General features: G+C 46.7%; 1 pseudogene; it reads left to right on the top strand.

Moving 5' to 3' along the window:
- The first annotated feature begins 8,303 nt into the window (after positions 1–8,303).
- Positions 8,304–9,497, top strand: LOC125523260 (annotated as a pseudogene).
- The last annotated feature ends 514 nt before the right edge of the window (positions 9,498–10,011 follow it).

Genomic DNA, 10,011 nt, shown 5'->3' with positions numbered 1-10,011 from the left:
CCAGCAATGCAGATCAACCTAGTAGTATAGCCAGCAACTTTCATGTCTGCTGTGCAAATCCTTGAAACCGACCATTTTTTTTCCAACAAATCACGCGTCTACTTTCTTTTGCAGCTCTTGGCTGAACCTTCGTGCGCATGCATATCGCTGCTCCATCCTCTCCGTACGTCGGCCTTCGTAAATCCCAGCTGGACCACGGGCTGTCCCGAGCTAGGCCTCCGCTTGGAAAAGCCTGCCGCTAGCAGGTGCACCGCCTCACGCCATCTCGACTGGTATGACCCCAGCGCCCGGGAAGCCGCCTTGTACGCGCCGCTGTGGAGGAGTCCTGGTGCTGCACGCCTGAACACGCCGCCACACAGATCAGATCTGACTCCTGCGCGTCCATCGATTCTGCCTCGAAGAAGTTCGCCAAAAACACGTCAAATGTATGAGCTGCCTCTCGATCGATAACCCAACTCCAAGTCGCTCCAGCTGCTGGCCATCGGACCGAGCTTCGAACTTGACGACAACTGCGACTTATTTGTAATCGATCCGTGAATCCGCTTCATCTCTAGAATGCTTCATACACGACGATCTAAGATCACTGACGCACGTACGCCGTGCCCCACTGCCGCCGGTCTTCATCGTTCTTCTCTAAATCAACTTTCGCAGTCTTCTCGAAACCTTGCTCTGATATCACTTGTTAGAATAATTCAAGGTTAACCATCAATCTACCGAGGACCAAGCAATCACACGAGGCACAACATCGAGATTTGTTAACGAGGTTCATCGATATGGCTAAGTCCCCGAGGCCTGACTACGGACGCTCCTCCCAGTGACACTGTTACAATACCGCATCCTGGCCGCCCTGGCGCCGGCACATGCCGCCGGTGCCCCCGCGTGCCTGTGCTATTATGTTGGCATAGGTTACATCGTGTGTCTATCTCCTCATATATAAAAGGCCTATGATATAAGTGTCCTACTTGGACACGACTCCATATCCTATCTACACATCGTATGACTCAGAATCCAACTGTAACCTACCTTGTACAATAATATTCGTCACAATTCTAACATCTATCGGTGGTCTAAAACTAAACAGTGCAGTGGTTTGGTGTAGTGACTTAGTATAATAGTGTCGTCGGGTTTTCGCCCCACATTGAGTAAACTCGATGGCGAGTGCTCGCAGTGGGCTTCCCGGCGATGCTTGAACCCGCTTTCCTCTTTCCCACCTCATCCTCCGGACACCGGTGTATTTCCGTTATGTCACAGCAATCGAAAGGGGTAATGCCCGGTTAAAAAAAAAAGCAGCAGACGAAGGTACTAGTACCTATGCAAGGCATGTATGCATCTCTGACATACCATAAGTAAACTTGGATATGCAGCAGAGCAGAGGAGAAGATCATTTAATCATGCAAATGTTGTATATTTACAAAATCTAGTCTCCTGTTCCATGAGAGAACCTACAGCAGGCTTGACTGGGAACTGAAAGAAAATCCCAGCCACTGAATTCTTTCATACAGTAACAATGACTACCTGAAGATTGAGTGGTATGCACTGAAAGGTTTGAGATAGCTGCTGTCAAGATATGCATTAATGTTAATCCAAATTTGCAACTCCGCTTTATAATTTACCCAAGCATGCTCTGTTGCCAGCATTCATTGGTGAAATAAAACGAGAGCATTGGTTGACCGAAACAGAGCCTCCTCTGCTTCATGTTTCGAGAACATAAATTATGCAGGACAGAAAATCAGGTCATTCCTTTGCTGCTAACTGAAATCCTCATTCTGCATTTCTTTACGGCCATGATCCTATAAGTCAAGTTTGTCTCAGCCGTCAGTCGTCACTTAACTGACCCTTGTTGTGCTTCAGTGAAGCTTCGGCTGTGGCACTGACAGTAACTCATTGAACATATAAATCACCCTATACTACCCGCCCATTGGCTGTGGGCTGAGAGGTCGGTTGCAGCGATCGTGGGCTGCAGCCCGGCCAGCGTCTCGCGTGGTTATTTTGTCACCCGCTCACGTCTCCTGCGCTTCGGTTGGGTTGGTCCCACGCGTCGGTGACTTGGGTGCTCACGGTTGGTTGCTCTTTTGCTGCTAATGTGATTTTTTTTTTGCGGGAATCATCGAGCTTTATTCATTCACTAGCAGCTCCAGCGCGATCAGCCATAAGGCTAGTCACGAGGAAACCAGGGGGGAGTTCATCCAACAATCAGACACGCCTAGAGTGCTTGCATGTTTCGCACACAGGTGAGCTGATGTGTTGGATTGTCTCATTACATGAAGAATATCAAAGTAAACAAACGAAGAGGCTAGCCCTCCAATTTCAAGAAGAATAGGCGCTATAAGAGAGCGCGAGAACTGTCGTGAGTTCCAGAGCTGAACCAGCTCCAAGCAGTCAGTAGAAGCCCTAGCCTGCGTCTCCCCCGCGACCCTCGGCCCCTCTCCTCTCCTCTCCCCCGATTCTCCTGGCTCCGCCATCCCCACCTTTCCTCTCCTTCACCATTTCCCATCCGCCGCCGCCGCTGCCTTGTATCGGCTGTGCAGATCAGGACGGCGAGCAGCAGGAGCTCGCCGCACCCGTGAAGCCGCGTGGAACAGCGGGTCGGTGTGCTCCTTGCGCCGCAGGGGCCTCTTCGCCACTGCCCCGATGCCTCCCCGCCGACCACGGATCCGCCGCCGAGGCAGAGGGCGGCAGACACGGGCTGGGGCCGCGGGCGCGGTCTGCGTTTGGCGAGGGAAGGGCGAGCGCAGCGGCGAACTGAGCTCCGTCCCTGGCCCCTCTTCATCACGTGCGACGGCCGTCCTAGCTCCGCCTCCAGCCGCTGTCCTGCGTCCTCGCTCGCCATCGGCCTTCCCCAAAGGGTGCCGACATGGCCAGATCGATTCAAGCACCAGGTGAAGATACCTTCCTCTCTTTATTTCTAATTTCTGTGAAATGAATTGCTACCTGATTTGATTTTGTTTAGGATTTGTGTGGAGCATGAGTCGGATCAGCATAACTTGGAGAAGCTAATTTTCTCCACAGATGCTTACAAATATTTGGAGGAAGATTAATTAGTAATGCATCTGTCTGGACAGTGACTGTTCTATAACATGCATGCATTGTTGTGTGAGCAAATTGCTTTCTCTGATACATTCCATAAAAATCTTTTCAGTGGTTGTTCGGTATAGGGGCCTGTTTGGTTTCTGCCCAGGCTGGCCATGCCTCAGGGTGGACACGGTCCGGGCCCGGTCCGGTTCTTGACCGAGCCGCCGTTTTGACCGACCGCCGGCGGACCAGACCGGACCGGACCGACCAGCTGTGCAGTCCTGATTCCAGGGCTCGGACCGACCGCGCTCCAGCCCGGGCTGGACCGAGAGGACCGGCCGTGGTCACCATCGATGTGGGCACAACGCGCACGAGGGGTTGCTAGACAGCGCAGGAGGAGGTGTAGGGCGCTCGATGGTCCAGACCGGCGGTGGTGTACACATGGAGTGCGGAAGGCTGCATGGGCACACAAAATGGTTGGCTTCAATCCAACCAACGCCCAGGAATGTGGTCAACGCCAAAAAATTGGCTTGGCAAGCCGGGGCACCAAACCAAACAGCCTCTAGATGTTTTGTTAGTTGCATAGGCATCCATGGTTCTGTGAGGAGTTTTTCTGCATTGATCTGTTTTATATAGATGTCTAATTAGCTGTGCAATCTTACATGGTCTGGTTAGTAGTTTGTTTGTCTTGATCATCTTGATGTTGAGTTGTGGGTTTACCTGGGAATGTTTGTATGTGTGTGCAGTTGTTTTTTAATAGACTATTATTTTGTTTGTGTTTTAGTTTACAAATCTCTCCAGAGGATCGTGCTATCCAGCTGTGTTTTTCCTTGGGAATCTACATATCCAGTGAAATTGGGGTAGGCTATGTTTATACCTCAAGATTTGTCCGGTTCTTAAATAGACGTGGAATCATATAGGCCAGCCATGCCTATTAATTTTTTATTTTTTATTATGGATGGACAACGTGTTGTTGACCGGATCATGAAGAGATCTCTTTGTGTTAATATTAATATACTATGTTAAACTGCATATAAGAGCAAATTCACATGTAAACCCCTAAATGATGTGGATAAGTGGACGATGTATTCTACTACCTATGTACCATAATATATGCTGTTTTAGCAGTTCAATTAGGGAGTAGCAACAAATGTATAGATAGAATAACGAGGAACTAACAAAGTAGGTGATGGATAAGAAACAGAGGCGAACGAATGGTGGTACTTTGGCATCCATCAACAAGGTAAGGGTTGCCTTGGTATCCATCGGAGCAACCGCACCTTAGGATGTACCCTGTGCCTGAGCCATAGGAAACGTCGGTAGCGAAGCTGGTCAAGCTTTATGCATCTCCAACGTGAAATACGGCGGGCTATAGACCCATTGATGTTAAGGTTCAAATAACAACAGCAGAAAGGGGTAGTGGTCCCGTCGGTTGATTTCAACGTCCACTCCAGCACCCCCCTCACACACACAAAAATCAATTTGTACAAATGTGATCCCCGTAAGCCACCGAAATTTCAAGGAAAAGCCCTTGATGGAGATTGATAGATACCCCACACATAAACATTACTCTCTCCCGCCTGCCACAGACGTAGTCAATGTATCTTGACCCAAGAGCCAAGAGAATGAATACTAATAGTATAGGAGCTCATCCAATTAGATATGATATTACCCTACTTGCTACATCAAACTGGATGTAGTTCAGTCATGCCGTCTGGCTGTTGTTATAACATATTTTATCCGGCATATAAATATATTTACCCTACTTGCTAGTTGCTACTAATATTGGCGGCCGGCACACCACCTACCACGCTGCTACGTACATCAGGTTAGATATACATAAATGATGTCATCTGATTGCTGACATTTCATCTTCTGCTTTTTTTTCTTTCTTGCAAGAAAGCATGTAATCTTAATTCATAGTTACAAAAAATGTATATGAAATAGATTACTGGGGCAATATGATCTTCATCCACCATAATATGAAACCGAGATTGTTGGGATACTAAATATAAATTATATAGAGTTAATTGTAGAAAACCATCACATTTACAGTTAGGTTTGCAGAAGACCACCTGGTCGCTTTTTTATTTTTTTTCCAAAAGCCACTGCGTTTCTAGTAGACTTTTTACAAAAAGCACCGATCGGGTGATTTGGCCCATTTGGTCACTTTTTAGTAAAAATTTTATAAAGTTGCAAGTACACTCTTTCAAGGGCAGAGGGAGTACACAGGGTATTTAAATGGGAATCCATCAAGTGATATGTATGATATGGATGTCACATATGTGGGGTGATTATCTGGTGCTACGGGGGCACCTCACATTATGTGCTCCCACGCGATCTCAGCTGCTAATCTGAGATCGAATGGGCAGCATCACGGGGTGTGGACCAGAGTGTCATTTCAGGAATGTTTGGGGGATTTTCTGCAAAACATTCATGCTGGATTTGTCTTTTTTGTTTCTCAATGTGTATTTAGAATTTTGATTTGAAATATTTAAATGTGCATTTTGAAAATTGGGAGCACCTAATGTGAGGTGCTCCCGTAGCACCAGATACTCACCCCACATATGGGGGTTGGAATGAATATGGTCTAAAGCTACATATGGGGGGTGGGATTAATAAGTACCTTGTATGGTCTAAAGCTATGTAACTCCGGAACCATCTTATAGCCATCTAGGTAGTATTGCTAGTTGGAACTCAAGTATTAGGATATGTAATAAATTTGGCAAGGTTATGAGAAGCCTACTTGAGACTTTTAGCCCCGTGTGGCATGGTATTGCAATATAAATGGCCATCTCTAACAATTTTCCTATTGCAAATCTCTGACATTATTGATTATTATTTGACAAGACAAGATTTTGTGAGGAAATAATCCAAGGTTGTAAGGTGCACTTTCTGGAAAGAGACCTACGGCTGCTTGCAATCGTATACACATCTTCGCATAGTTATAATCACCTCGGTTGCTCTCGTGTTTTCTGCTTGCAATTGTATTAATAACTGTCTCGCCTCCTTCACGACAATGCATGCTGACTGGTGTACATGAATGGACAAGAGAAGTAGATAGGAGATATCAACGGACTGGTCGAATTTAGGTCAATATATACTGCATATGGACCATGGAACAGCTAACACAAGCTTGGTAGTAGCTATCTCTACCTTGATACACGGAATCGGAATGGGCGAGCGATACACGGAATGGTGGGGCATGAAACCGAAAATACCGGGATAACATGCGACTCATGTTTTCAGAATTCTTATTTTGAAGCCCATCTTAAATGTTAGTAGGACCCACAGTGCCGTGAAATTAAGATGATACTAGCTACCTTTACTAAGTAACATGGGCAACTACCATATATATGTATTCTTTCATTTTATGTCATCATTTCGGTGCGTTAGGTTGTTAATCTTGTTAAGGAATCTGTTAATTATAATGATATTCAACCCAGCTTTGAACAGCCTAGTCTACAAAGTAAACAATTCCTGCCTCCGCAACCGAGGTAGTACTGAGGATGGTTTGTTGAAAGATCAACAATAGTTGAGTTAGTCAGTCGGTCAGAGCCCACAGTGACGTTGCAAGTTTAAATTCATCTATGTAATGAGACAACGATGACGACGATGACGAGAACAATAACAACAAGGAGTAATAATATTTTAATTGGGTGGTGCCAACGTGAGGTTTTAAATAGCCGGCTATAGCACAGCTATAGCGGTGCTATAGCGGTTTGAGCAGGTGCCGCTATGTGACATAGCCCGCTAAAATTAAGAAATAGCCGGCTATAGCTAATTTGGAGGGCCGCCGCTATTTGGCATAACCCGCTATTTAAAACACTGTGTTGCATGCAACTTGCAAGTTTTCCTCTCTTTAGTCTTCACGTGGAGAATTACTCTTTTCAAGCTAGGGATCCAACTTAGGCACATTACGAAAATCAAGTAACCGTAAAACGCTTAGGTGCGACGCATTAACTCCTCACCTCGTTTCCTATTTTTCTTGCCACAAAAAAACAAATCAGTCAATAGGGGACGTGGGACATGTATGCCTTCAATGACTCGAGACTACCTAGCACAATATGGAGTGGTCAGGTCTCCACATGCAATGATATTATTAGTAAATAATTATCAAGTTCTCTCGTTTTCTCCTTCGACTTTGTCGCGGTGCATAACATAAGATGCCTAATGCATCGGTGCAGAGGGAGTACAAGGCACACACGTATCTCAACGTTGAGGTTGACCAACAATACGAAGCTTATGCGACTCAAAAATCATAGTACGGCCAACTTTTCTTGAATACTAACTTAACGGCATGTGGCAGCATAATGAGTATTTCAACTAATATAGGCCCGACCGTGTCAAAGGTTGTTGTTCGACTCAATGCGCCAGCTGTCCGGCACCAATTATTTCAAAAGATGCTAGGTCGACCCACCATCGAAGTTGATTAAAATTTCCCAATGACTATGTTTTACAGGTTGCGCTGGAACCCCGATCTGCATGGTTTTTTTTTTACGTTCATCTGCATGGTTATTGGCCAAAGCATGCATGCGTTGTTTTAACTCAGCTCGCAAGTCAAACTCCCTCTTGTGTTCCAGCTTATCACGCAACGCAGGTCCTTTCCCTGTCTGATTCGAGATGGCCAGACAAAATAAAATAAAAGCCCAATCCCGACCCATCTCTCCCTATGCCTAGGCCGACAAAAAACTCACGGAGCCGTACGTGCGAACTCTTGATTTCGCCGTCTCGCCGCTTGCCGGTTACCGGCCCCGCCTGCCTAGCCACTCGCCGGACCTCCTTTCCATTCACCGGCAGACAGGCAGCAGCAAGCCAGCAACCATGCATCCTTGTCGATTTGAGGTACCAGTTCATGCATCTCGTCCACTGCCCACTCGGCGATTCCCCAATTTTTTATTTAGGGTTTGCTCTTTCCTCGGCTACCCACTATCAATCCAGCAGTACATAATTTGTGTTCACTTAATTATGTCATTATGAATTCATGGTTGATATGAAGCAAATTAGTTAGAATCTTCTTTTAGGCAAAACTGATACTTAATTGAGAATTTTACTGTGTTTGTAACACCATATCGATCTGTTTCTATGTGGCGCTGGTAGTTAGTTAGAACTTTCACTTGTCATATTTGTTGTCCAAAAATAGATTAGGACAACCACCCTCTTTTCAAATCGTAGATCCGCCATTGCCACCGACTACTTGGCGGATTGATTTTCCTCATGCAGTGCAGATCGATGCAAATCGACCCGTCCTGACCTCGCTTGACCCCCCTCCCCTGCCTAGGCAGCTCTCCATGGAGGCAAGCTTCGAGAGGAACACAAAGCCAAGGCGGGACGACCATCCGGGGGCGACGGCAGCCAGCCTCTTCACCGACGACCTTATCCTGGAGATCCTCTCCAGCCTCCCGGTTAGGTCCGTCCACCGCTTCAAGTGCGTCTCCGTGCCATGGCGCAACCTCATCGCCGACCCCGCCAATCGCAACAAGCTGCCCCAGATCCTTGCTGGCTTCCTCTACATGACTGTCAGCGACAACAGGCGCGACCACCACTTCGCCAGCGTCTCCAGCGACGGTGCAGCAGCCCCGTTCGACCCCTCCCTCCCTTACATGCCCGACCATGACAAGGACGAGGGAATCATCCAGGAGAATTCCTGCAATGGCCTCCTTCTCTACCGCCGCTACAAGAAAAACAACAACGTGACCCCTTCGATGAAAGAGGGTGATTTCCGTTTTGTCGTGTGCAATCCCGTCACCTGGAGGTGGGTGGAGCTGCCCCCGCTGCCCCCAAAGCCGGCGGCTGACAGAAGTAGCTGTACCACAGGCTTGGCTTTCGATCCGGCCGTATCATCCGACTTCCATGTTCTTCACTTTGAGCAGACCTTTCAGGAAAAGTGCATCACAGGAGTGAACATTTACTCGTTGCGGACAGGAGCCTGGAGTCATAGGGGTAATGAGATGGCTGAGAAAGTCATGCTATTCATTCGGAGTAGATGCATCTTTGTTGGCGGCATGCTCTACCTGATGGGCAGCCTTGAACGCAACGACGGTCATCATATGTTGCTGGGGGTGGACATGGAGGGCAAAGTGTGGAAGACCATCAGTCTGCCATACGGCCGAAGATTTGGTACGATTGGATCGTCACAGGGGTGCTTACACTACGCTGTAGCTTCCTACGACGATAACAACCAAATCTCTCGGTTAGAACTCTGGTGCCTTCAGGATTGCGATAGTAGAGAATTGGTCCTCAAGCATATTGCCAGCTTCAATAAGCTTATGAGCAAGATTGGGAGGGAGTACATGGCGGTTGAGATTCATCCAGATTGCGACACCATTTTCCTGCCCTCATGTCTAGGTGATACCTTGGTAGCATATGATATGCGACATCAGAAAGTTGGATGTATCCTTAATCTTGAGAAGAGCAACACACAGCAACTTCTACCCTATGTTCCTCTGTTCTCATAGTCATTAGCAGATGCAGATGGACAGTAGTTTTTTTACCTTCAAACCACCTTTGTGCTCCCTTCAAGAATCAGCTCTTCTGTAGGCGGCTGAAGTATTTGTCTGTTACTTTGGAATCTGCTTGAATCATGCCGCTCAATTTGCTGGTGCTTACACTCTTGCCTTATTGATTTCCAGTTTAAAGCAAATGCCTGCCTGATTGAGATCCATCCAGATTGCGACACCATTTTCTTGGTCTCATGTTTAGGTGATACCTTGGTAGCATATGATATGCGACATTAGAAAGTTCGATATATCCTTAATCTTGAAAAGAGAAACACACAACGATTTCTACCCTATGTTCCTTTGTTCTCAGAGTCATTAGCAGATGCAGATGGGCAATAGCTTTTTTTACCTTCAAACCAAGTTCGTGCTTCCGTCAAGAATTGGCTCTTCTGTTGACTGAAGTATTTGCCTGTGTACTTTGGAATCTGCTTGAATCATATGGCTCAATTTGCTGGTGCTTATACTTCTGCCTTCTTGATTTCCAGTTTATAGCAAAATG

Source organism: Triticum urartu, chromosome 7 (genome assembly GCF_003073215.2).
Source record: "Triticum urartu cultivar G1812 chromosome 7, Tu2.1, whole genome shotgun sequence".
In the NCBI taxonomy this organism is placed as follows: Eukaryota; Viridiplantae; Streptophyta; class Magnoliopsida; order Poales; family Poaceae; genus Triticum; species Triticum urartu.
Note: the sequence above shows the minus strand (reverse complement) of the source record. Positions and strands in the feature narration are given on the sequence as shown.